At 37.5% G+C, this 24999-nt stretch overlaps 2 non-coding genes across 2 annotated transcripts; both read left to right on the forward strand.

Moving 5' to 3' along the window:
* Positions 1-5239: 5239 nt before the first annotated feature.
* On the forward strand, positions 5240-5358 carry LOC125995128 (5S ribosomal RNA). Its single transcript, XR_007490721.1, has one exon. It is a non-coding gene; the product is annotated as a 5S ribosomal RNA (ribosomal RNA).
* A 14164-nt stretch (positions 5359-19522) lies between these two features.
* Positions 19523-19632, forward strand: LOC125995480 (U6 spliceosomal RNA). Its single transcript, XR_007490998.1, has one exon. It is a non-coding gene; the product is annotated as a U6 spliceosomal RNA (small nuclear RNA).
* Positions 19633-24999: the final 5367 nt, after the last annotated feature.

A 24999-nucleotide genomic window follows, 5' to 3' on the forward strand; every position in this document is an offset into this window, starting at 1 on the left:
CAGAAGTGGGATTAACTTTGCTAAAAAGACAGGGGGTAGAACTGTCACTATGAAAAGAGATAGAAGTAATGGTTCCTAGCAGGTAGAAGAATATTTAGAAATGCTTAGAAGTTTCAATTTTATTAGATAAAATGTGAATGTTCTAGGAATTTCACTTTTCTTCAATGCAAAAGAACTTATAGCTGTATCTCATCAGGAATTTTTTGGAGTATGTGCATTCCCCACTTCTTATGCTTTTAGAAGCTGTGGTAGTCCGAGTGGTGGTGCAAGCGAGAGGACATCTGTCTTGCCTGTGCTAACCTAGGAGGGACCATGGTTTGATCCCCGGCATTCCATATGGTTCCCCAAGCCAGGAGTGATTTCTGAGTGCATAGCCAGGAGTAACCCCTGAGTGTCACCAGTGTGGCCCAAAAACCAAAAAACAATAAAACAAAAAACCACATAAACAAATACAGTTGTTAGGTCTGCATTTGGCCAGTTTCATAGACTCAATCTATTCTTGAAAAAGATGTAAACCAAGCCATGACAAATCATGGATATACCAGCTATACAGCTGAAAATGGCAACATCAAGAGGAGAAGTTGAACCAATTCCCCATACTACTGAAACCACGCCAGCTACATTCATCACCCACAATCACCACCATGCCAATGGCCTAGTTTGACTACCGTATTTATTCACGTATAATGCGCATAATGTTCTACCAAAAAAAGAAATCAAAGTTTGGGTGCGCATTCTAAACAAGGGTTGAGGTGGGGTGGCAGTGGCGGCCAGTCCAATGTGGGCGCAGGCGAATTGTGAGTTCGCACTGCACCTTTTCCGGGCTGCAAAAACCTCAAGAAACCTGGCCTATCTCTCGTGACATCCTGGGTTCAAACATCATGGGAAGATATACTAAAGGAAATAATCATCAAGAGTTTTTTGAAGACAGGCATCAGCAATCAAATCGGACGCACAGAAGATGACCTGCTGTGGAAATTCAGACTCAGAGAAAGCTAAGAAACTGGAGGAACAGATGGTTCCTGCCAACTGAAACACTGATGAAAAATTAACTCGAGAAGAATGGAACAACTCTTAGTGTATCTGATGATGAATCTGACGTTGAACCATTTTAAATTAATATTGTTACTGGTCATTTTATTTCGGTATTGTGCTGTATACCAGTTTAAGTTGTCAATAAATGATTTTTATCATGGCCGCACGGTTCAACAACTTTTTTTTGTCAATACAATGCTTGGTGTGAAACAAAATTTTATACCGATTTTTAATAGAAAATTAGGGGTGCATGTTATACATGGATGCGTGTTATTCTTGAATAAATACGGTACTCATCAATGGCTCTCTGCAGAGATACCACTCTGATTAAAAACTCCATGTATACTGTTACTTAGCTAACATCATCAGGACTCTTTTGAAGTGAGCGTGAGCAACCTCACTCCACCTTCCTGGACTTCTGGAATGTTTGGTAGTTAAATAACATGCCCCACTAAAGCCTCAGTATCAGCAATAGTGCTTGGAATTCTGGAAAATTCCAATTTTTTTAAATATTGTCATCTTCATAGGAACACACCAATTTAGATGCCAATGTGGATCTGAAGCCGCCTAATGTTTAGAAACAAAAGAAGTAACAGAATGCTTAACTAACAGGAGATCACTAAATCTTTTGACAATGACTCAATGACCTCATTCCAAGATAAAATAGTTTTCACAAATGCTGAACTTTTTTCTTTCATTTCTTTTTATATTTTAAATAATTTTGCTCCCACTTACCTAGAAACAAATGTATTATGATCAGTTATGTCAATTATGTGATAGATGGCCTTTAAATAAAGTAATTTAATTTAGAAAAGAAATTTATTGCATTAGTTTCACTGGATAATACAATGGAAAATACAGCTCCTCAGCACTCAACAACAATGTAAGCCCACATCATAAACTGTCCAGACTTTCTCACTATGTGATGACACTGTCTTTTATATTTAATGACGAAATTTAAAAATTTCTTTCAAATGGGCCACCTTTCCATTACAATCTGATAGCGATTACCCAGAGCCATGGAGAAATTTGTCCTCACAGAACCTCAAGCTTCCTTGTGATTGCCTCACTGTGACCAACCTTCTAAGCAATGTGCCTACACCCTCTCCTGTGCAAAAGGAAGAGCAAAGAAGCAATATTTTCTTTGAGGTCTGTGTTTATTTATTTTGATTTTAGCTTAGGTTTTAGGACCACATCTAGTTCAATGCTCAGGGGTTCTTCTGTAGTGCTAGGGAACCACGTGGGGCCAGGCATTGAACCCAGGCTGCCTGCATGCAAAGCAGGCTCACTAGCTCTTTGAATTAATGAGAAAAGTTCGTCTTCCCCTGTTGCTGAATCTGTCTTGCAGCTAGAGTAAACATCTTCTACCTAACTCAGATTCTAGTTGCTCTCTTTCCACTTTCAGCCTTAAAAGACAAAACTTTTTAGAAAATAAATGTTAAAATAAATTAAACCCTTTATTTCTCACATACCAGCCAGAGAAAAAAAGTTGAAAAGAGATATCTCTAAACCCTTTCTTCCTTTCTAATTTCACTTTTACTCCTTCTATAAAATCACAGCTTTTCATCCCGAAGCACTGAGTGAGGAACCTATGAGACAGAGCCAGAAGTAGCTTCTGAGTACCCCTATGTATAGTGCCAAACCAAAAGTGGTAATAATAATTATAAAGGATAATTAACAGAAGAAACAATTTTATGGTCTTTTGGGGGGGCATATCCTATGGTGAGCAGAACTGGCTTCTAGCTCTGCACTCAGGGCCCCACTCCTGATAATGGATCACAGAACCATACTGGAAATTAAACAGAAGTCTGCCATGTGGAAGGCAAGCCCCTCATTCACTGTAATATAACTCCAATGCCCATTTTATATCTTGACAGGAACTTTAAAGTGAAGGCATATACCCACTTCAGCTATAGACTTTCTCGATACCCACAATGGTCAGGTACAGCAAGCTGATTGTTAGGAGAAAGTCTGAGTGATCTTGTTCATTGGCAGGGCTGGGGATTGGGGAGATATGAGCCATAAGAAGTACTCGGGATTTATTTCTGGCTCTGTGTTTAGGAATTACTTTTTTCAGTAGTCAAAGGACCATATGTGGAACTGGTGAGCTTAACACAGGTTGGCCACATGAAAGAGAAGTGCCTTCTCTGCTATACTATTTTTTCTGGAACCTGATGAGTTCCTATTGGCATTATTTTATCATATGGGTGACAGCTTTTCTGGAAGTCAAAATTATACAAAATAGGCAGTAGAAGGGGAGAAATTATTTCTGGTTGTAATTATTCCTGCACTTAAATTCAAATAGAAATGAACAACTTAATGATAGTGCAGTTGGTAGGGTATTCGCCTTGGTAGGATGTTTGCCTTGCATACGGCTGAGCCAGACTGACCCATATTTCCCCCAAGCAGGAGCAATTTTTTGAGGCACATAGCCAGGAGTGACCTCTGAGTATCACCAGGTTGGCCCAAAACACAAAAACAAAAACAAACAAAAGAAATGACCAACTACTTATCGCTCAGAGAGACCAGCTACAGCAAGATAGGTTTTAAAAAACAGGGTAGTGAGGCTGGAGAGAGGTGACATTAGAGATAAGGTGTCAGCCTTGCAAGCGCTAGCCAGGGAAGGACCACGGTTCGATCCCCTGGTGTCCCATACGGTCTCCCCCCAAGCCAGGGGCAATTTCTGAGCGCTTAGCCAGGAGTAACCCCTGAGCATCAAATGGGTGTGGCCCAAAAACAAACAAACAAACAAAACAGGGTAGTGAACAATAACAATATTCTTTTTTTTTTTTTTTTTTTTTTTACTTGGGTGGCCATACCCAGCAGCCATCATGGTTTACTCCTGACTTTGTGTTCAGGTGTCACTCCTGGCAGGGTTCCAGGGGACCATATGGAACACTGGGTATTCTGGATATTGAACCCAGGTTGGCCACATGCAAGGGTGCAACATAAGCACTCTACACACTGTACTGTCACGCAGGCTCATCATAATTATTTTGAAATGTCACACAGGTTTTCAGAACTAATGTTCAGTTAGCTTTCTCAGACAACATTGACCTTCTGTTTCTCCTTGTTTGTGATAGGGGGTGGCTGATATTCTTCAACCTTTCTTTAGTTCCAATCTGTGAGAATGTAGGGGAAAAGGAGAATTCTGAGCATGCACTTTCTGTACCGAAATCTCCTGGGGAAAATGTAAATACTATCCCCCTACCCCAACCACAGCTGTGGGATGCTGCCCGCAGCAGTAGGTAAGCAACCAGTCAACAAGGAATGTCAGAGATAACTACTAATTGCTAATATCACACTTGCCTTTCCCCAGATTCACCACAAAAGTAATTTGTGTGTTCTCTGGATTACACAGTTCTTGACTGCCTTCAAGTCAGTGCCAAGAGGCAAGTAGTAATTAATGAGGCGCGTGAGAGCACTGTAATGAGAGGGGATAAACATAAACTGCAGACAAGCATTTATGATGAGGATGTGTTAATAACTCTTAGTGCCCCAAACTGAATACATCTCGGGAAGAGATTTTTTCTTTCTAATTTCATTTGAGTCAGTGACTGAGAGATAATTTGCTCATGAAAGGCTGACTTTCCCTCTTGAGGGTGCTAGGTGCTCACTTGCCTTTTTATTAGAATCACTTTGAAACTTCCCTGCTTTCTGTTAGTTGGAGTTGGTAAAGAGGATTTTTGTTTCATTTTTTGCTAGCTATAACTATCTATTTATACAGCAAGCACTGGTTAAGAAATAAGCAGTTTTCTTGTGGGCTAGAAAAATAGTATAGTAAGCAGGGCACTTGCCTTGCATGCACCTGATACATCCTGGTACCTCTGGCATCCTATATGGTCTCTTGAGTACCACCTGGAGTGAGACCTATGGACAGAGCCAGGAATAAACCCTGATAAGATGTGACCCCCCCAAATGAAACAAAACAAAACAAAATAGACCAAAAATATTCCCAAAGTATATAGCGTTCTTGTTTCCTTTTTTTATGGACTCTCTCCTTATGAATTCAAGTCAAAGAATGTATGTCACAAATGATCCAGGATGTCAGACATTTCTGCCCGCATTCTCAACGAGGCAGGTTACTGTGCAGAGTAAGACTGCATTCTCCTGTCTGAATTGGAACCTGCCTCTTCCACTTATTATTTCAGTGTCTTCAAGTATTCTGTATTTCAAAAGCTTTGTTGAGTTTAAAGGTACTAGGGTCTACGGCCATACCACCCTGAATGCGCCCGATCTCCTCTGATCTCGGAAGCTAAGCAGGGTTGGGCCTGGTTAGTACTTGGATGGGAGACCGCCTGGGAATACCGGGTGCTGTAGGCTTTGGGGGCCACGCCCCTTCGCCTTTGGGGAATGAAAGAAACTTTTCTCAATATAGTCAAGGCCATCTACCAGAAGCCAATGACAGTTATTATTCTCAATGGAGATAAATGAAAAGCCTTTCCTCTAAAATCTGGTACAAAACAAGGCTTCCCTCTCTCAAGACTCCTATTCAACATAGTACTGGAAGTACTTATCCTAGTGATTAGGCAAGAAAAAGGTATCAAAGGCATCCAGATAGTAAAGGAAGAAGTCAAGCTCTCACTGTTTGCAGATGACATGATAATATATATATATATATATATATATATATATATATATATATATATATTTATAAAACACTAGTAACTCTGCCAAAAAGCTTCTAGAAAAAATAGATTTATATAGCAAAGTGGCAGTCTACAAAATCAACAAGCAAATATCAATGGCCTTTTTGTACACCAATAATGATAGAGAAAAACTGGACATTTAAAAAAAATCGCATTCACATTAGTTCCACAAAAACTCAAATATCTTGGAGTCAACCTAACTAAAGATGTGAAGGACATATAAAAAGAAAACTACAAAAGCCTGCTTCAAGAAATAAGAGAGGAGTGTCGCCTTTGTGTGTTTTTACACTGTCCTGTCTCTGAAACCGCTTGGGAGTGGGCCGAAAAGGGCCCAGAAAAATAGGACTCCCAGAGGCTCCAGAGGCGGTCGTGCACTCTTTCTACCCAATGAACCCCACCACAACACGCAGAAAAATCACACTACAAGGGGGAAAATGGGGAAACCTCACAGGCAATCAACATGCACAGAGAATAAAGACAATAGCTAGGATGACCTAAAAAACTTCGACCATATAATTAACCTCTCAGGCAAGGAGTTTAGAATAGCAATATGGAAGATGTTTGTAGAACTCAAAGAAAAGCATAGATTTGATCTGAACAAACACAAAGACAGAGAACTCAAGGAAAACTCCCAAACTGAATATACATATTCTGATAAACACGGTAGCTTCAACCTGAAGACCTCAGTGGATGGCCTGCAGGGTAGAAGCAGCTGAGTCAGAATCAGCGTTGCTGGAAGATGAGATGCAGAAAAACTCAACACAGCAGAAGAAATTGTAAAAGTAAATCTTATGATAAACAATCAGGCACTATGAGATTAAAGTGTATATCAAGAAATATGTGAACTGATGAAATAGAAAGTAATTTGATAAAATTCAACAGAAACAAAATAAGAATCACCAAAGTCCCCGCGACCCAGGTAGGAGATGTCTAGGAAAGAAATCAACTGTCAAAGACATTTATCAAAGAATACTCCCAGAGTTAAAGATTTACATGCAATCAAATCCTGCATTGCCTGAAGGGAGTAGCAGCTGATAGAGACCCAAAGGAAAACAACCCCAAGACACATCCTCAGTTACAATGACAAATCCACAGATAGAGATAAAATATGGAAAGCAGCAAGATCAAAAAGGGAAATTACATTCAAAGGAGCATCCCTAAGACTTACCGCAGATATGACACAAGAAACTCTCAAGGCCAGAAGACAGTGGTGGGTTATTGTGACAAGACTGAATGAAATAGATGCCTCACCAAGAATACTCGCACACTACCTGACTCACGTTAGGTTGAAGGATGGATACATAGCTTCATGAATAAACAATAGCTCAGAAACTTCACAGATGAAAAACCAGCCTTAAAGGAAAAACTGACAGGTCTACTCTAAGACAAGAGAGACCAACAAACACAGCAAACTTATCTACAAAGATGACATTAAATCCTATGACAATCATCTCCCTCAATGGAGTCATTGGGCTAAATTCACCAATTAAAAGACACAGAGTGGCAAAATGGGTCAAAAGATGAATCCAACATTCTGCTGCTTACAAGAAACACAATCTGTGAATAGTCAGAACAAACATAGACCTCAATATCAAAGGCTGGAAGAAAATCATCCAATCAAACAACACACTTAAAAAAGCATGGGGTGGCCATATTATATCTGATTGACACCAATATTATACTCAGAAAAGTGGTAAGGGACAAAGAATGAACACTAGGTACTAATCAAGGGTTATGTGCAAACAGAAAGAAATCAGACCTATTAAACATATATGCACCCAAATGAGAACACCAGCAAATTATCTAATACAATTACTGACAAATCTGAAAGAAAGACACCAATAATAACACAATTAATTGTGGGAGACCTCAACATGGCCATGTCAACACTTGATAGGTCAACCAGACTGAAACCCTGTTGGGGGACTGTGACTTGTTTGAGGCCATTTTGCTGTTCTTTCTGCCATATTCCAGCTTTTCACCTAAAAGCTATTTTGCAGTCTTGCTGTAAGTTTTTGAGCTAAAGAGAAAGGAATGTGCAGCTGCAGGATATAATTAACTCTAGCCCGGAGGAGAGCAAAGCTGCCTGGTACCGTTATCAGAAACTAGGCCTCACTCCTTAAGACCACATTCCGGAGTGAACTAGGCTGTTATCAATAAGTGTATGCTACACTTGTCTGTTCAGATCACTGAGGCAGGCACATCTTGCACCAACCTCCTGATAGTTAAGCAATTAGGAATGCAGCTAGAAGGTCACTAGAAATTTCCATGGAAACAGCACGTTCATATGACTTGCAGGGTAATCCTGCCTCCTAGCCCACTGCCCATTTCCTTATTTGGAGAATGATTTACTTTCTTTGTTCCTTGTAACCTGATATGTATTCTTGCCTTGTATGGACCTTCGCGCCAAAAATATGACTGACATCACCTTTGTACTGCCCCCTTCTCCTTCACTATATAAGAAGGAGCTGTAGCCCAATAAAGGTACCCTTGAACAGTGAGACCTCTGCCTTGGGTCTTTATTATTAACCTCTCACAGATTTTTTACAGGTGTGGTTGCTCTTCTGCTCAGCAAAATAGGAGTGCGGTTGTCTGAGAAGCCTTCCCAGCTAATTCCTGCTGGCCGGGCCCCCCCCTGGGGGCTTCAGGACCCCGCAAAAACCCAACCAAAACAAACTAACCCTGAAAAGAGTAATGGAAAAAGAAGAGGACTAGTAGATATATATAGGACACTCCACCCCAAAAAACCTGGATACACATTGTTCTCCATGTACATGGGGTCAATCTCCAGGATAGAACACATGCTGACATATAAAACATACCTTCATAAAATCAAGAATATAGAAATCTTGCAGGCTACCTTTGCTGACCACAAGGCTCTGAAATTAGATGTGAACGACAAAGCCCACACAGAAGAAAAAAATTAACAATTGGAAATTAAAACACCCTGCTACTGAACAACCAGTGGGTCCGAGATAAAATCAAAAAGGAAATTAAAACTTTCACTGGAAACAATGATAATGAAGACACAAACTGCCAGAATCTACGGGACACAACAAAAGTGATCCTGAGAGGAAATTTATAGCTCTATAAGCACACATCAGGAAGAAGAAGGGGCATAACCATAAATACTTAATGACGCAGCTCATAAAATTAGAAAATTACCAACAAAAGGAACCAAAACTAGGGAGACAGAAGGAAACAACAAAACTGAAAAGCAGAAATCAATGAAGTGGAAAACCAAAAAACAATCCGAGAAGATCAACAAAAGCAGAAGTTGGTTCTTTGAAAAAATAACAAGATTGATAGACCATTGGCAAAACCTCAACAAAGAAAGAGAGAGAAACATGATAACCCATATTAGAAATGATAAGGGGGAGATCACGACAGATATTGCAGAGATCCAAAGGGTGATCAGAGACTACTTTGAGAAACTTTATGCTTCTAAACATGAGAACCTAGAAGAAAAGGATAAATTCTTGGAAACTTATAACCTTCCACAATTAAGTAAGGAGGATATAGCATATCTAAACACCCACCCCATCACTACTGAGGAAATTGAAACTGTAATCAAACATCTGCCTAAAAAGAATAAGCCCAGGCCCAGATGGATTTACTAATGAATTCTTTCAAACCTTCAAGAAGAGCTTACTACCAGTAGCCAGGCTCTTCCATGAAATTGAAAAACGGGGAACACTCCCAAACAGCTTTTATGAAGCCAACATCACCCTTGATACCAAAATCAGAGATGCTGTCAAAAAAGAAAATTACAGACCAATATCCCTGATGATTGCAGATGCAAAGATCTTCAACAAAATCCTGGCAATAGAATCCAATGCTCATCAAGAAGATCATACACTGACGACAAGTAGGTTTCATCCCCAGGAATGCAAGGATGGTTTAACATCCATAAATATATCAATATCATACACAACATCAATAACAAGAAAAACAAAATCACATGATCATATCAATAGATGCAGGGAAAACATTTGATAATGCCCAACACCCATTCTTGATTAAAACTCTCAGCAAGATGGGAATGGAAGGAACCTTTCTCAATATAGTTGAAGCCATCTACCACAAGCCAATGGCAAATATTATCCTCAATGGAGAAAAACTAAAAACTTTCCTCTAAATTCTGGTACAAGACAAGGCTGTCCACTCTCACCACTCCTCTTCAACATAGTACTGGAATTGCTTTCTATAGCGATCAGGCAAGAAAAAGATAACAAGGAAATCCAGATAGGAAAGGAAGAAGTCAAGCTCTCACTATCTACAGATGACATGACACTCTACTTAGAAAATCCTAAAGACTCTACAAAAAGCTTCTAGAAATAATAGACTCATATAGGAAGGTGGTAGGCTACAAAATTAACACACAGAAATCAATGGTCTTTTTATACAGCAATAATGATAGGGAAGAGATGGAGGTCAAGAAGGCAATCCCATTCTCATTAGTGCCACACAAACTCAAATATCTTGGAGTCAACTTGACCAAAAACGTGAAGGACCTATAGAAAGAAAACTATAAAGCCCTGCTCCAAGAAATAAGAGAGGACACACGGAAATGGAAACACATACTCTGCTCATGGATTGGCAGGATTAACATAATTAAAATGGTAATACTCCCCATAGCATTGTACAGATTTAATTCGATCCCTCTAAAGATACCCATGACATTCTTCAAAGAAGTGGATCAAACACTTATGAAGTTCATCTGGAACAATAAACACCCTCGAATAGCTAAAGCACTCCTAAGGAAAAGGAGTATGGGAGGCATTACTTTCTCCAACTTTAAACTGTACTACAAAGCAATACATCAAACATTATCAAAACATCATGGTATTGGAATAAAGACAGACCCTCAGATCAGTGTTATAGGCTTGAGTTCTCAGACAATGTTCCCAGACATGGAATCACCTAATTTTTGACAAGGGAGCAAGAAACCCTAAGTGGAGCAGGGAAAACCTCTTCAACAAGTGGTGCTTGCAGAACTGGTTAGCCACTTACAAAAAAGCGAACATAGACCCCCCAGTTTAACATCATGTACGAAGGTAAAATCCAAATGGTTTAAAGACCTTGATATCATACCTGATACCATAAGGTATATAGAACAATACATCAGTAAAACACACCATGACATTGAGACTAAAGGCATCTTCAAGGAGGAAACTGCATTTTCCAAACAAGTGGAAGCAGAGATCAACAGATGGGAATACATTAAGCTGAGAAGCTTCTGCACCTCAAAAGAAATAGTGCCCAGGATACAAGAGCCACCCACCATGTGGGAGAAACTATTCACCCAATACCCATCAGATAAAGGGCTAATATCCAAAATATCCAGGGCACTGACAGAACTTTACAAGAAAAAAAAACATCTAATCCCATCAAAAAAATGGGGAGAAGAAATGAACAGACACTTTGATAAAAAAAGAAATACAAATGGTCAAAAGGCACATGAAAAAATGCTCCTCATCACTAATCATCAGGGAGATGCAAATCAAAACAATAATGAGATACCATCTCACACCACAGAGATTGGCACACATCACAAAAAATGAGAACAATCGGTGCTGGTGGGGATGTGGAGAGAAAGGAACTCTTATCCACTGCTGGTGGGAATGCTGTCTAGTCCAACCTCTATGGAAAGTGATATGGTGATTCCTCCAAAAACTAGAGCTCCCATCCAATCCAGCTATACCACTCCTAGGAATATACCCTAGGAACTCAAGAATACAATGCAAAAACCCCTTCCTCACACCTAGGTTTATTGCAGCACTATTCACAATAACCAGGCTCTGGAAACAACCAAGATGCCCTTCACCAGACGAATGGCTAAAGAAACTGTGGTACATTTACACAATGGAAAATTATACAGCCGTCAGGAGAGATGAAGTCATGAAATTTTCCTATACATGGATGTACATGGAGTCTATTATGCTGAGTGAAATAAGTCTGAGAAAAAGAGAGAGAGAGAGGAGAGAGAGAGGAGAGAGACGAGAGAGAGGAGAGAGAGAGAGAGACGCAGAATAGTCTCACTCATCTACGGGTTTTAAGAAAAATAAAAGTCATCTTTGCAACAATCCTCAGAGACAATGGGAGGAGGCTGGAACTTCCAGCTCACTTCATGAAGCTCACCACAAAGAGTGGTGAGTGCAGTTATAGAAATAACTACACTGAGAACTACCATAATCATGTGAATGAATGAGGGAACTGGAAAGCCTGTCTAGAGTTCAGGTGGGGGTGGGGTGGGATGGAGGGAGATTTGGGACATTGGTGGTGGATTGTTGCACTGGTGAAGGGGGGTGTTCTTTACATTACTGAAATCTAATCTCAATCATATTTGTAATCGAGATGTTTAAATAAATAAAAAAATACAAAAAAAGAAAATAAATAAGAGAGGACACAAGGAAATGGAGACACATACCCTGCTCATGTTTGGCAAGATAATTTCATTAAAATGGCAATATTCTCCCAAAGCATTGTACAAATTTAATGCAATCCCTCTAAAGATACCCACAACATTCTTTAAAGAAGTGGACCAAACACACCTGAAATTCATTTGTAACAATAAACATCCACAAATAGCTAAAGCAATCTTTGGGAAAAGGAATATAGGAGGCATTACTTTCCCAATTTTAAATTGTATTACAAAAATTTTTATTAAAACAGCATGGCATTGAAATAAATATAGATACTCAGATCATTGGAATAGACTTGAGTATTCAGAGAATGTTCATCAGTAATACACTTAACTAATATTTGATAAAGGAGAAATAAATCCAAAATGGAGCAAGGAAAGTCTCTTCAACAAGTGGTGTTGGTACATCTGGTTAGCCACTTGCAAAAAAAGTGAACTCAGACCCCCATCTAATACCATCCACATAGGTCAAATCAAAATGGATTAAGACCTGAAACCATAAGGCAGGGGTCTCAAACTCAATTTACCTGGGGGCTGCAGGAGGCAAAGTCGGGGTGATCCTTGAGTGCAAAGTCAGTAATAAGCCTTGAACATTGGGGTGTGTGACCCAAACAACTAAAACAAATCAAAACAAAAAAAGATTCCTCTAGGGCAGGGCCACAAAATGTTGTATGGAGGGCTGCAAACTGCCCGCAGGCCTCGAGTTTGAGACCCCTGTTAACGTATTTAGAACAACACGTAGGTAAAACACTCAAGACACTGAGACTAAAGGCATCTTCAAGGAGGAAACAAAACTCTCCAAACAAGTGGAAACAGATAAACAAATGGGACTATATTAAGCTAAGAAGCTTTTGCACGTGAAAGGAAATAGTACCTAGTATACAAAAGCCACCCACAGAATGGGAGAAACTATTCACCCAATACCCCTCAGACAAGGGGCAAATATTGAAATATACAAGGTACTGACAGAACTTAACTAGAAAAAAAAATCTAACCCCATCAAAAAATGGGGAGAAGAAATAAACAGAAACTTGCTCAAAGAAGAAATACAAATGGCCAAAGACACATGAAAAATTGCTCCACATCACTAATCATCAGGAAAATGCTAATTAAATCAACAATGAGGTATCAAATCTCCCACCACAGCGACTGGCATACATCACAAAGAACAAGAACAATCAGTGCTGGCAGGGATGTGGAGAGAAAGGAACTCTCATTCACATCTGTTTCAGCCTTTATGGAAAACAATATGGAGATTCCTCAAAAAACTGGAAATTGAACTCCATATAATCTAGCTATACCACTCTTAGGGATATACCCTTGGAACACAAAAATACAATTCAAAAATCCCTTCCTCACACCTATATTCATTGCAGTGCTAGTTACAATAGCCAGTCTTTGGAAACAATCAAGATGCCTGACAACAGATGAGTGGCTAAAGAAACTGTGGTACATATACATAATGGAATATAATGCAACCTTCAGGAGAGAGGAAGTCATAAAATTTTTGTATATGTGGATGTACATGCAATCTATTATGCTGGGTGAAATAAGTCAGATGGAGAAAAATAGACACAGAATAGTCTCACTTATCTATGAGTTTTAAGAAAAATTAACAACATTATTGTAATAATCCCCAGAGACAATAGAAATGAAGGCCAGAATGACTGGCTCACAATGTGAAGCTCACCACAACGAGTAGTTAGTAGTTAGGGAAATAACTACACTAACAAAGATTAGTGTAATCTTAATGAGTGAGAGAAATAGAATGCCTGTCTCAAATACAGGCAAAGGTTGGGAAAGATGGAGGGGCTCATTGGTGGTGGAAATATTGCACTGGTGAAGGGGAGTGTTCTGTTTATGACTGAAACCCTACTACAACAATCATGCTTGTAATCATGGTGCTTATATTTATAGATAGATAGATAGATATATATAGAGAGAGAAGAAAGAAAGAAAGAAAGAAAGAAAGAAAGAAGAAAGAAAGAAAGAAAGAAAGAAAGAAAGAAAGAAAGAAAGAAAGAAAGAAAGAAAGAAAGAAAGAAAAGAAAGAAAGAAAGAAAGAAAGAAAGAAAGAAAGAAAGAAAGAAAGAAAGAAAGAAGAAAGAAGGAAGAAAGAAAGAAGAAAGAAAAGAGAAAAGAAAGAAGAGAAGAAAGAAAGAAAGAGAAAAGAAAGAAAGAAAGAAAGAAAGAAAGAAAGAAAGAAGGAAGGAAGGAAAGAGAGAAAGAAGGAAGGAAGGAAGGAAGGAAGGAAGGAAGGAAGGAAGGAAGGAAGGAAGGAAGGAAGGAAGGAAGGAAGGAAGGAAGGAAGGAAGGAAGGAAGGAAGGAAACAAACAAAGCTGCTGACTAAAAGGAAACAAACTGTACCAGGCAAAAATAGTACAGGATTAAATCCAAAATGGATTCAATCCTCAGCATCCCATATGATCATTTGAACACTGCCAGGGGCAATTTCTAAGTGCAGAGGCAGTAGCAGCCATGAGCACCTTAAAATGTGGCTCCCAAACAAAAACAACAATGAAACCAAACCAAACAAACAAATAAACTAAGACCAAAAAATTATACCAAGGAAATCTACAAGCCAGCTCTGTAAGGAAGTAGAAAATTGGACTTTCCAATTCTTGGAGATGCATGCTATATTTGGCTTAGTTCACAACCAGGCATAAGTCTTGACCTTCCTGGAGTCCTAGATAAGTATCCCAGAGTGAACTTTCACTTGTCTATCTCAATCCAGTCTCCATTCACTCATACCCCACCATGCTTTCCACTTCCATCTTCAGGGAGAAATTAAAGCTCTGTGGAGTCTTTTCACTCCTCTCTAGATTTCTGAGTTTAGAATTAAAACCACCTTATTTTCAGCTTCAAGCAGATGTTACTGGCATAAAATGCCTGCCAAGTGTTCTGCATTATGTTCAGGAGGTTTGGACTCACACTTTGCTGAACAGAAGTCTCTACTGACATTCTGAAAACAGTAACACTTAGAAGCAGTGAGGCATACTTCTTATACGTGAAAGGATATTCCTTAGAGTGGTTCAAGGCTCCAGAGAAATAGTAATGCTGCCTTGTACTTGACAGAACTTTATCATTTACTAAGTTCCTATATGTTTATAATTTTATTTGCATCTTGCAAAAACCCAAATAAGTAGGCATGGCCAGAACTAGATTTTAGAGGTTATAGAGTTGAAGGTAAAAGAGAAAGAGAGAGAGAGAGAGAGAGAAAGAGAGTGAGAGAGAAAGAGAAAGAGAGAGAGAGACAGAGACAGAGAGAGACAGAGACAGAGAGACAGAGAGAACTCAGCATGCCAATAAGATCTTGGTCTCTTCCCTTCTCAGTCCAAATTCTTTGTACAAATAAAAACCTACCTATGTTTTATAAAGTATTAATATAAGTATAATACCCCTTTCCCAGAGAAGTCCTATAAATGATATAGTGAGGTGCTTTAATCAGTATAAAATAAGTTCTACTTTGGTAACAAGTGAGTCTTGATATGTCAGAAACCTAAACCAACAAAGATGCATATCTCACTGAGATCAAAATCAATGCAGGTTCTCTTGGTTATCTGTGGTAGATTTCATCTCAGCAGTAACCAAGATTCTTTCATATCACTTTTCCTAATTTTTAAAATAAGTTCTTAGAATTCCATGTAAGTTCACTGGGGAGTGAAATATAAGGCCACCATTTTCCTGGAAATGGGAGCCAAGCTAGAATTTCCAGCTATATTCTATTTGCCTGAACCTAGAATGCCAATCTAACAACAAGGTTAGGTTGTGTACCCAGGAAAAAAATAATGATTTGAATTTTGGTTAAATCAAAGTATACATTTTAGAAACGCGCCAGCACTTGTTCCAGCCTATTTATAAACAAAGAGTTGACAATCATCCTTGTTAACAACTTTGAGACTGTGACAACTGTATTGTAGCAACAAAACATTTGCAGGGCAAATTATATTACAAAGGTAGCATTCTTGCCATGCTATTGAAGTTTGCTGCATATGACAGTTTTGCCAAACAGAAGAAAAGAGGTCAGAGTGATTTGTAATTCATTGGTACAGAAAAAAAACTTCCATTGTTCATTCTTTTTCATACAACTACAAACTATAGACTTCTAATATTTAAGTTTTATTTTTGGTTTTTGGGCTACACCCAGTGGCAATCAGGGGTTATTTCTGCCTCTGCACTCAGAAAGTATACCTGGCAGTCTCATGGGACCATATGGGATGCCAGGGATCCAACCCTAGTTCTTTCCAGGTTGTCTGCATGCAAGACAAATGCCCTATTGCTGTGTTATTGCTCCAACCCTTTAAGTACATCTTTGAGGTCAATATCAGGAACAAAGTTATACCAAGAAAATGAAAAGGAACAATAAAATAAAGCAGAAATTGATTGTCTCAAATCTTTGATAAATAGTACAATCACTAATTTCTGATTGAGATTGAAAAAAGAATAGATTAGTGGATTATATAAGATTGTTGGAAGATTAGTAGAAAGGAAAACAAAGATGCTCTAAAATAACATTTGGTGGCACCTTGAATGTTGTTTTGTAAGATGTTTTATTTGATGTATCCTCAATTAATTTGTTCTACACAGTAGCATATGATCAACAGTTAATAATAGCAACCATCATATACTGATTTCCTTTCATAACTAGTCCAATAACTAAACATTTACATACATTAACACTTAACAACTGATGAATGTGCTTATTTAATGATAAAAAGAGGGCTTAGTGAGATGACAAAAATATTCCAACTACAGTTAGTGGTCCAGGCTAGGATCCAACTCAACCCTGTCTGATTCAAAATCTCTGCTTTTTTCCATAATCTAATAGTTGCATTTATTATATAAAAGGAAGCATATAATTAAGTAGACAGAATAAAAATAGAAGATACATATAATCTGTATTTTTACTGAAATGGGGGTGGGAGGTATCAAACGGAACTCAAAGTTAGCAAGTACTTAGTATTCCACTCTATTTCAAACTTGAAGACTAAGGCTGCATCCACCTCTAGGAGCATCAAAAGAACTTACAGAAGAGCTCTACCAAGGAAAAGATTTTAAGTTTGGAGGAAGAAAAACAGTGCAAGGAAACCAAGGCTAAAATATATGGGTGAGGCCATCCAGCAGGACAATTCAGAGATTTCAAGCCTTCTCCAACACACCTTTATTGAATTCTCCTGTGTTCCATTAAGAAAGCATTCAGAGTGATTTCTCACTTTTGTAAAATGATTAAAAATAAAGGGAAGAGAAATCCTTGTAGTCAAATACTTGTTCCATTTACTATCATTGGTTAAGAATATATGTCATTTATCTTATTAAACATGCCAATAATCTTTCCTGTTATTTATTAGAACTTAACTGAATACACATTACCTTTCTAATTTATGCTTGTTCCAGTACTTGTTCACCATGTGACTCTTTATCATAAATATTTCCTTTCCCAAGACAATTGCAAGGTCCATCCTCCAGGGATGGATATGTCACATAACTATGCTTTGCCTACTTCACTACCTCCTGAAAGTATCTCAGAGCAGAAAGGAACAGTACCAGTTAATGGGCAATGAGCTTTAATACAAGCAGCCATTATTTTGCAAGGTTCTGAAATTTATTTTAATAAAACACTTTCCCACCAATACAGTTTATTTTTTTATCCAGCATATTACCTGTTAGTAATTGGATAAAGTCAAAAGTTTACTAACCCTTCACCAATAAATTTTGCAAACATCAAGTATGCCTTATGTCCACTCAGATCAATTAACTTCTTCTAAATCTGGCAGTGATTGGTTACACACATAATTACACATTTATTCTATTCATATACAGACAGCAAACTTGGACACTTTGCTGCTTTCTTATCCCTGGGTGAGAAAGATCACAGAATGCTTATAAAAATAATCAAGCCCTCTGCCATCTGAGGCACCTCTCGGGTCTATGTGTGTGCAGAGGGTCCTTATGGTCCCTCCCACCAAATGATGCTGATAATAATAGAAACACCTCTCCCCATCCAGCTTCTGAGTTCTCCCACCCTCCAGGGTTCCCTTGCCATCTGTGCTGCTTCTCGGTCTGTGTGTGTGCAGAGAGAGGACCCCTTCAGTCTCTACCATCAGCCCTCTTCTTCCCAAATTGCGTGGATGCACTAATATCTACACAAAGACATTTCAGTTTATATTAGATACTATATTAGATATTTCCAGAGATATTAGATCTTACACTTCCTTCCCCTAAAATATACAGAATTAAACTTAGTTAAACAAACCAATAATTTAGTTTGCTATGTTTTTTTATCATACATAGTTAACCTTGCTTGTTTAGAAAAATAATCTCTAAAGCAAATATACTTCTAGCCACCTTTTCTACAATCAGTTAAATAGATCACTTAATCAAATACCCTGGAAACCAGCATTCCAACCTACCAAATACAAAGAACAATGGGGAAACTAAGAAGACACCTGCAGGCAGGGACCTGGAGAGAAACTCTAGCAAATTTCCAAGTTAACCAAAATGCCTGAGTCTTATGGATGAGGACCTAAAATCAATATTAAGGTTTAGTAACAGAAATTAATGAGGCACTACCCTGTGAAGTTAAGCTATTTATAGATGAACAGTCAAATAACAACTCTTTCAGAAGATGAGAGAATCCATACAATGTAACAGAAGGAACTAAATATATGTTAGCAAGTCATAGTAGTAGAATTACACAGGTGGAAAATCACACAGATGAACTTGAAGACAAGTTACAAGCCAGCAACGATAAAGAAGACAAAAAATAAAGGAGACACAAAACAATTGAAGAAAATTCAAGGTACTTAATGAACAAAATATAATCTCAAAATTATAGGAATACAAGAAGGGGAGAAAAAAGAGAAAACAAATAGTGAGTGAGATTATAACGAAGAACTTTCCCACTCTCTAGAAAGAGGTTGCTATACAAATACAAGAAGCAAAAGGAGTGCCACATGATCATATCAATCAATGCAGAGAAAACATTTGACAAAATCCAACACATATTCATGATAAATATAAAACAATATTCAGCAAAATAGGTGTGGAAAGAACCTTCTTCAAGACAGTGAAAGCTAACTATAAAAACCTCATGGCCTATATTATCCTTAATGGTGAAAAACTGAAAGCATTTCCACCAAGGTCAAGCACTAGACAAGGATGTCCACTGTCTCCACTCTTATTCAATATAGTATTAAAAGTCCTAGCAATAGCAATCAGACAAGAGAAGGAAATCAAAAGAATCCAAATTAGCAAAGAGAAAGTTAAACTATTTCTATTTGCAGATGACCCTAAAGGGTTCACAAAAAAAGGTGCCTAGAAACAATTAACCAATACAGCAAAATAGCTGGTTACAATGTTAATACACAAAAGACAGTTGAATTCCTATATACAAATAATGATTCAGAGGAAAAAGAGATCAAAAAATCTATCCCATTTAAAATAGTGCCCAAACGATAAAGAGAAGATTAGCATGGCTCCTGAGCAAGGATGGCACGCAAATTTATAAAGTGTTCCATATTTAAAAAAAAATAGTGCCCAAAACTATCAAGTACCTAGGCAACAAGAGAGGTGAGAGACCTATGCCACAAAATGCTTCAAAAAGAAATTAAAGAAGACCTAAGGAAATGGAAGGACATTCCATGTTCATGGATTGGAAGAATCAATATCATCAAAATGCCCATCTAATCTAAACTACTATCTAGATTTATTGTAACTCCTATTCAAATTCAAACAACATTCTTCAAGGACTTAAAACTATTAAATATAAAATTTATGCAGAACATAAAAGACCTAGGATAGCCAAATCTATATTGAAACACAAGAAACTGGGAGGCATCTTATTACTTAATTTGAGCTCTACTACAAAGTTGTAGTGATCAAAACAGTATAGTATTAGAACAAAGATAGACTTCCAGACCAATGGGTAGAACAGATTATCAAGTGATAAAGTCCCACGAATATGGTCAACTAAACTCTGTCAAAAGAGCCAATAATGTGAAATGGAATAGTCAGTCTCTTCAACAAATGATGTTGGAACAATTATACAAATATGTAAGAAATTAAAGATTGATCATATTTCACATCTTACACAAAGTTAATTATTCTTTTCTATTTTGTATTTCTGCATTTTTCATAAAATTAAGAAGGGGGGGAAAGAAAGTATGCAGGCCAAGGGCCAATTGGTCTCAGATGCATTCGTGGAGATATAAAAGGACAGGATTAAGTATCCAAGCCAAAGTCAACAACAATGAAATAAAGAGACCCAAACTCTAACCTTTAAATGGGCCTGTTATACTGGCAAGCAACTGGACAAAGGGTGGTGGTATAAGATACACGCTGGTAACATTGGAGGAGGGAGGTTGATACTGTGGTAGGATTGGTCTTTCTCATTGTATGTCTGAAATTCAACTATGAAATACTTTGTAAATCACAATGGTTTCAATAAAATAAAATTTAAAAATAAAAATATATAATCAAGAGGAGGTATCCAATCAAGAGGCACATAGAGACACGAAAAAAGAACACACCATTAGTAAAATTCAGATCAAGGTTGTTAGGGTAGTGAAGGCCAGTCAAGGATTGTTGACTGTACCATTGGTGAGTCTCTATCCATCCAGAAAACTCTGATGAAGGTGACTTAACCACATACATCAGGAAAAGGAAGAAAATGTCACAGAAAATAACACCATCCAAAAACTTTGCATGAAAGGATTTCTCATAGCTATTTCACAACATTGAAAGTACAAAGGATAAAAATGTCAGAAGCTAAATCCAAACTTAGAAAGAAGAGTGACAATTTGCTAAGGCACAGAAAAGATGCTCACTCAGTATTTAAGTTGTATGACAAGAAGAAAGCCAGTACTGTCAACCACTTTTGGTAACTTTTAATTAGAAATACAATGTTTTATTCTCAAATTTTCTAACATTTAGATAAAACTATATTAAACATTATTTTACTATTAAATTTTTTCTTTGTAAGTTCAAATAAATTTTATTTTATATATATTTTAATTTAATTAAAGAAAATGCATTACATAGTTGACATAACTGATAATAATACATTTTTAAGAAGACCAAAAGCTACATTTTTTTTTAAAAATTAGAAAGTTGAAAGAAAAACTAAAGAGATGAAAGAGAAAGGAAAGAATATTTTTGAAAACTATTGGTTCACAATGAATTCATTGAAGCACCAGCAGAAACTTTAGTTTTTTTTTTTAAGGGTAAGAGTTTAAAAAAAAAAAAAAAAATATATATATATATATATATATATATATATATATATATATATATATATATATAGCACTAGCAAGTGTTGTTTGGATAGGGTAAAATGGAAAAAAAAAGAAAAGAAAAAACCTTGTCCTAAATACAAAGAGACTTTATCCCTGAAGTTCTCAGGCATAAGACCGACTCTGGGCTCCAGGCATCCTAGGTTGTCCAACCCGATTCATTTTCTGTGGTCACGGCGAAATTTTTTCACACATTAGCTGTTGTTGTTGTCGTCCGGTTTCTGTAGTTAAAGATTCTGGTTTCTGTGTTTCATCGAAGTTGGGGTGTGGAGCATTCTCCAGTTTCACGTCACCATCAGATGTAAAGTGTCCTGCCCTGTAAGCAAGTTGCTGCTGTTGCTGAGTCATCTGGGTGTCAAGGAAACACTCCTTGGAGTAAAGTCAATGCCAGGGTAGTGGTAGGGTCTGCCTTGGTAGAGATTTGCCTCCTGGTGATGCCGTAGACAATTGTGTTTGTTTCCGTAGATGGTCAATGGTTCACGGGTGTATGGGCAATGCCCATTCTTCGGAGGCCTGAGTCAAGTCATTATGCCAGTGCTCAGGATATAAGGCCTAACTGCATTACAAAATTTCTGTTCTTATCTCTGTTATATAACAACTTGTTTGCATATGTAGTATTTTCCCATCAAATGAATTTTTTTTTCTTTGACAACTCTTTATTCTTTTTTTTTAATTTTTATTTTGATCATAGTGGTTTACATAGTGTTGACTCTTTTTCTCCATCTCTCAAATCAATGATGAGAGCCTCTAGAAGGATTCCGCCCAGTTTCGGTGTATTACACCCTTACCCCAGTTTATTACTTTTCTCTTTTTCAAACAAAACCACGCAACTTGAACTAGCTAGTCCTGCCTCCAGTTAGAGGGGGAACTAAGGGAGGCATCAAGACCAAACAGGTGCAAGACTACTAAGTTGTGGGTTAGATACAAAGGGGACCACATATTCTACCCATCAAATGAATTTTAATAGAATTTTATGATATTTTATAGTTTTGCCATATTTAATTTTTCCGATTACTCCATTGCTATGTAGTAAACTTTCTCACTAATTATCCTGATTATTTGCCCTGGTTTTAGTTTATCTGATCATTTTTACACTGCACATAAGCATGAAGATTGTACCAGTGGTCCTCAAACTACGGCCTGCGGGCCACATGTTGTATTTATTCTCGTTTTGTTTCTTCTCTTCAAAATAAGATATATGCAGCATGCATAGGAATTTGTTCATAGATTTTGTTGTTACTATAGTCCGGCCCTTCAATGATCTGAGGGACAGTGAACTGGTCCCCTGTTTAAAATGTTTGAGGAGTACTAGACTGTAAATTCTCTGTATTTTTCCCGATCTTTTACTGAGGACTTTTATCTCATGCATCTTACAAGAGTAATGGTATCTTGTAAATGTTCAAGCATGAACCAGAGAATGAGATCTTCCATTTGTTTAACTAAACTGTAGCAAGGAAGAAAGTACCCTGGATTCAGTGTAAGAAACAAGCGGGATATTGAAAGAGCATGTGGTGTTTTCTAAGGAGGAGCTTATGGGATGTCTAAGTAATGTATAATGGGAGAAGAAATAAGTTATCCAAAAGGAAGATCTGTATATTGAAGAGAAATAGCTGAATAGATATTTGGAAATTTCACTAAAAACTTAGAAGAAATTATACTAAAAGTAGCTGACATGGATCATTGTCCTTCTTGTTACAATATTATGATAAAGGTTACAAGCCACTGGTCTGAGCCTACCCACTAGCCAGTGAGACCCACTATTGCCCACATGCTACTTCTTTCAGTGACCAAATGCAAATTTCTTTTGATCATCTTCATGCTCCATGGGTTAGGTGCTCAGTATCACGTTCCAACCAGAAATCATATATCCTGATTAATCCAGACAAGGAGGGTTATTCTGGATCATCTCTAAGATTCTCAGAAAGGTCTAGAGAAGGGTTTTGGATGCTGAGAAGTGAGGACTGGAGGTTTGGGGAAGTGTTCCTCATTGATAAAGAAAGAGGAAGCACAAAAGTGTCCATCTTTGTTAAATAGCTGTCCATCTTTGACACTAGACTGGTGATTCAGGTCCATAAAAGATACACCTAGGGGCTAAGGAGTGCAAAGTAAAGAAGGAAAGTGACCTGCATTGTTAAATTAACCAACCAAAAGAGTCCATGTTGGGGCTCTTGACCTCTGAAAAAAATGTCATCATGTTACAAGATGTCACTTGCTGCTGTTTCAACATCAGAAAGAGAAATAGAAAGTCTAGGGATATCCAGAAAGGGTACAGAAGGAATCAAAGATGCAAAAAGAATGAAGAATGAAAGGATCCAAAGTTTTTAGCTCCCATTGAGATCTCTGATACAAGGTGCTTTTTTTTAAAGATTTATTAGCATATAATTCACAAAGTATAATATATTTAATCCAATGATTTTTAAACAGATATTCCACCTTCTCTTGCAAGTGTTAATTCCATTTCCAAATATAGATTCAAGGCAATAAGAACTAAAGTCAAATAAGTCCTCAAGCTTAGCTAAGATAAAAGTTAGCTAAAGAAATTTAAAAAAATTTTTAAATAAATCTTGGTTCTATTCGTCCTGGCCCTCAAGCTTGTTACACATAAAAATGAAGATCAATATCTTGGCAGGTAGTCAGAAATGAACATGCATAGGCAACCAGAGAGAATAGAAATGAGATGATTTGAAGGTTCAGTGGTGAAATTATTCACAACCCAAAATGAGATAATCATTAACAAAAAGGTAAAGATAATGGGCTAAATAGAGCTGTTGAAAACTAGCCCAAACTTGTTTCTGCCTTTCAAGTTAAATAGGATGTGACATCTGTATTTAAGCAAGAAATATCTGAGGGAAGATTTTGTTGCATGTTATTGGATTGGGATGTCAAGACAACATTCTCTATTCAACAGTTTTACAAATTAAATAAAGGGCCCTTGTACAATAACTGCTTTGTTATTATGATGAGATACATTGCCTAAAGGCCAGGGTGGTACAAATTACTGCTTGGGAGCTGGGACTGGAGTGAGGTGAAAAAAAGATAGTGTTCTTGTCTCGCAACTACCAGAAATGGAATTGGGCATGTAGAGATCAGTAGCTTCATTTTGGGAGTCAGACAGATGTGAACAATATCAACCATAGCAATTATTAACGATGTGATCTTAAGCTAGTCTCTGAGCTTCAGTTTGCTCATATGAAAACAGAGCAATTCCAATATAAGGTTATTATATGCAAGGCTATTATAAATATTTGATGAGGTTGTTCTTGTAATAACGTAAGTCAAAATGACAGAAATAATTAATATGCATAAAACATTTATAACATGGTAGACATTTTATTAAGAAAAATGACACAAAAAGATGAAAGCTAGGTGCATCAAAAAGACCCAGTGAGTGATGAAAAAGTGTTTTTGCTTTGCAGATGTGGGAATTATAACTTTTCTCTTGCAAAGAGATGTGTTAAACAGTAGTTTTTATAAGCAAGATTTGTGAACTCCTTAGACAAAGCATTACCTTATACTGAATAAGCCCTAATAATGATCTTAAAAGACCAGTCTGCCTGAATTAGAACCTTTATTTTTATTTGAAGTTTCATCGTTGCACTG

This window comes from Suncus etruscus, chromosome 17 (genome assembly GCF_024139225.1).
Source record: "Suncus etruscus isolate mSunEtr1 chromosome 17, mSunEtr1.pri.cur, whole genome shotgun sequence".
In the NCBI taxonomy this organism is placed as follows: Eukaryota; Metazoa; Chordata; class Mammalia; order Eulipotyphla; family Soricidae; genus Suncus; species Suncus etruscus.